Here is a 4,300-nt window from a genome sequence, read left to right as displayed (position 1 = left end):
ATATTGACTATATATATACCACAACTTACCACAAGTTGTGGTATATAGTCAATGAATGTATCATCCTGAGTCGTACCAAAACAACCACGAATTTCTTGTTGAATGTATTAAGTGAGAATGTATTATTAAATAATTAGTTGGAAGTAAAATAAAACCATTTGCATGACTTTTACACGACACAAAGCCCTTATCTGTAGCTTGAATATAATTTAAAATTATTTGTCTTTGAAAGTAAGCCAAGTTAGCAATAATAACAATATATCAGGCATCCAGACCTAGGTAAATAAAAGCAATACTGTATAATTATGCTGTGAGCGCTGGAGACAAAATATATAGCCTAACCACAGACTATAGAGTAAACATAAGATATTCTATAGTTTGTCATATAATGATTAACTTCTTACCAATGTATAGCCAAAATGCCATTTTCATTTGAGCATGCATAAAAGGAAACGTTATTTTAAATTAGTCAATAGCAGTGGGAAAACTTTTCAAGACAAGTTGATAAATAAACTTGAGAAAAAGAAGGATTAACCGTTAAACTTGTATTTTGTGAATAAGAATGCTACGAAACAAACCTACAACCTGCAAAATAAAAATAGGACCAACTAACTAAATGCTAAATCCGCTATTTAGGAGTAACATAACAGTGTAGCACATGAGCTTACCATATAGTTGTTCAAAATGTTTCCTCTCCGGCCGGGAATCGAACCCGGGTCTCCCGCGTGACAGGCGGGGATACTGACCACTATACTACCGAAGACTTGATAAGTTGTGCAATGGTTGAAATATATTACCATAGATGAAGTATGAATTTGAACGGTTGGTGTTTTTGGAAATCGGTCCCGGGTCCAGGTCTTACCATGAGTACTATGGTAATAGCTTATTCTCTATATGGGAAATTCGCTAAAACTATCACTGATTTAATAGGCACAGTATCTTACTGATTTTATTTGTTTGATACTAAATTAGAACAAAAAACAAATTATGTAAATCAGCGTCGATCTTAACTTAGCAAAATATCAAATCAATGTTTATCCAAAACTATACCAACTACTGGCAATCAATAATAGGTTATTTAAGTATGTATTAGCATTTACTGATAATATTTGCTGGTTTTAGAAGTGCGCTGATGTCAATTTGTTTTTATTAACACAAGAAATTTCAAATATGTCTTAATAAATGCACTTGTACAGTGTTTTACTGCCTTTAACAATAACATTACGGAAACTAACGCAACAACAGATGTCAGCCGCATACGTTTTTGTGTTATACAATGGTGATATGTACTTTGGAATAATCTTTGCAAAAGCCTATAAAATGGTAGAATAGGTACTGCAGCTAACATCATATGAAAATTTGTTGAAAATAAAAATTGCCTTGAAGATTTTAAATTTGTATTTGTATGAAATTAAAAATGCATTAGACCCTCATCGTACAACGGCCTGTTACCTATTGTTTATAAGTGACTAATCCCTTTGAATTAAATGGAGTAAAATGTTAACAAAGGTGATTTCCACTAAATCTTGCCTGTGCTATTTCGGTACATCTGGCCAAGGATGCACTTTAGATCAGGCTGTGGTGGAACTGGAAAAATATTTCTTCGGCTTACCTTATCTAGCGTTGTGGAGATTATGAATTATTTGTTTCTACTTGCAATTCAAGAAAACACTTGCTTTTAACGATTACTGACATAGTTGGAAAATATATTTACATATTTTTTTATTAACACTGATTTCTTCTGCATAATATGTTGTATAATCGAGAGATTTACAGTATTTCTCTTGGTTCTAAAATCACTGCCACTAAATATTATAAACGGGAAGAAATTGTCGATATTAAAGTAGCAATTAATATATCTATATACATAGTTAATTTGTTAAGAGTCAAATTTTGAGCAGAGTTCCTAGAGATTTAAGGAACCGATTTGCAATTATGGAAACGTAGAACAGTTATAGAACGCCACTAGTGAGAAGAAAATAGAGATTGGTAATAACTTTTTAATAATTTGGTATAACCAACCTAAATGATAAAGAGCCCAACATTGATTCATATAAATGGTTAACGAGAATGTATACCGAAGTGCTGCCAACTTTTAGAAACATGGGCTTTGCGATAACTGCAGAGGAAAACACTCTAAGGCTGAAAATACTAGTACATCAAGTACATTGAATCTGTGTTTTCATCAAGTGAAAAAACAGGAATGCCTTTATTAATACTCCCATTGAGGGTTTAAGGTTAAAGGGGAAAAAACTATCTAAACAACATCAGGCCCTGCAACTCATCTTTGCTCAGTTAAATATATTGTGATTTAAAAGTCCCTTCTCCCTACTTTTTTTAACCTGAAATGGACAATCGATTAAGAAATTACAGCTGTTCAAAGATTCATTGAATTTGTATTGATATTATACGCTACCTCCTTAAGAAATCCGCCCGATAGAAGACGGAAGAAAATCATAAACGTAAGCATAGGGCGATATGCACATCAAATTAAAGGTCTTTATTATTAGAATACATTGTCGCAAATTTGAGCTAAAAAACATGAGTAAAAAACTGCAACCGATTAAAGACTCGAAACTTGACAGATTCTAAAAATCTTTGAATGGCTACCATTTTTGACTCGGATGTCTATTTGAGGTTCAGTTTGCAGTATAGGTGCAAGGCGGGATACACTTGAATGAGTTCGCGAACCAGCATGATCGGACAATGGGAACGGGGTTTTACGAGGGGTTTTATATGGTAAAAAAATGTTTTTTCTCATTTTTGACCGTCAAAACACACAATTTTCTAATTTCTCTATAAACCACTTTGAAGAGATTTAAAAAACAAATTGTTTATTACATTGAAGTGTTTTTGTACGGTTATTGATTTTGGAGAAAATTTAAAACATTTTGTAATTTTGAATTTCCCATGTTATTTTAATGAAGAGTAAGTAAATTGTTATAGTTTGCTTGTTTATGGATATATTTTGATAAAACTTGGTGAATTTATTTATTTTTATACAAATATATTAATATTTTACTAAATACACACTTATCCAAACCTCTTTAGCAGCAAACCTAGGTACTCGTTAAACCTAAAGATTTTAAATAGATTAAAGTGAAAATCGAATCAGGGATGTGGAAATTCGCTTCGTCTGTAGGTATTTTACATTGGTGGTTATCAATGCTTAAGTAATAGAATAAATATTATATTACAGTATCCACAGAAGTAAGATGGACAATGTAAATTCTATGTTTAAAGAGCAGAAGCAAAGGTCCATATTTAAACGTTAATAACGAGGCCAGATTATGTACTTTCGTTCAGTAAATACTTTTATTTAAGATCCGATCACAACCAGGTTCACCAATCACTAGTTTGCTCTATTATACCTCACATAACGTATCGGGTTGAAAATACCGAAAATACCTACCTAGCAATTTTCTTTATCGTCTTTAATTACGATTTTATATAAAGATTAATTACTTGACTTTAAATCTTTAACAGTTACATTATTAAGAACACAGTATTTCACTAATTTATTTTCTAGACAGTAACAATCAAAGAATAAATGTTTATTTGTTTACTTATCTCATTCTATTTCGATTTGACACTGTTATAGAACATCCTGTCAAAAATAGGCAAACATGTTTTTTTATAACTAAGGTCGCCGTATTTTATATTTTTAGTACCTATTGGCTGGATATTTGGGTATTATGGTCACTGATGGTAAAACAAGCCTTTATTATGTCACCAACTATAATTGGTCTAATTACTTTATACAAAGTTTTTAGAAAGTTGTTACAAAGTTTAAAGACGCCCATGGGTACACTTTAAATTCTCATCTTGAAAAATGTAGATTTTTACCAGATTCGGTAATACCTTAGTATATTCTCAATATGACCTCTTTTATATAAAGTAAGAATCGATATTGTATTCCATGTTTACATGTTTACTCCATGTTTACTGTAACGTAGAACATAGAGTTTAGTCTAAGTTCCTCGTTTGCATGTTCTATGTTACAATGTCGTTTATAAAACACCACTTATAAGCTTTCATGGTGAGAAAAATCAAATACTGAAACCCTGCAATCTACGGAGGTCTTTCTCAAAACAGCGTTATTCAATAACAAAACCTGAAGAAAAGGAAACCCTGCATAACAGATCTTGAAAATACAAGCAATTTTGTTGCAGACCACATTGTTAGTTACAGGTTTCCCTCGATATAAGAGCGATTCAGTGACCAATGAGAGGCCAGAACTGCGGCTGTCAGCCAATCAGAAGCGTCAGTCCCCGGACTAGGACCACTCAACCCAGCTGAT

At 32.3% G+C, this 4,300-nt stretch overlaps 1 non-coding gene across 1 annotated transcript; it reads right to left on the bottom strand.

Annotated features, from left to right (window-relative positions):
• Positions 1-691: 691 nt before the first annotated feature.
• Trnad-guc (transfer RNA aspartic acid (anticodon GUC)) lies at positions 692-763 on the bottom strand. The gene has a single exon. It is a non-coding gene; the product is annotated as a tRNA-Asp (tRNA).
• Positions 764-4,300: the final 3,537 nt, after the last annotated feature.

This window comes from Macrosteles quadrilineatus, unplaced genomic scaffold, assembly GCF_028750875.1.
Source record: "Macrosteles quadrilineatus isolate MER2022 unplaced genomic scaffold, UCM_ALF_1.0 Scaffold_19__1_contigs__length_3004403, whole genome shotgun sequence".
Taxonomy (NCBI): Eukaryota; Metazoa; Arthropoda; class Insecta; order Hemiptera; family Cicadellidae; genus Macrosteles; species Macrosteles quadrilineatus.
Note: the sequence above shows the minus strand (reverse complement) of the source record. Positions and strands in the feature narration are given on the sequence as shown.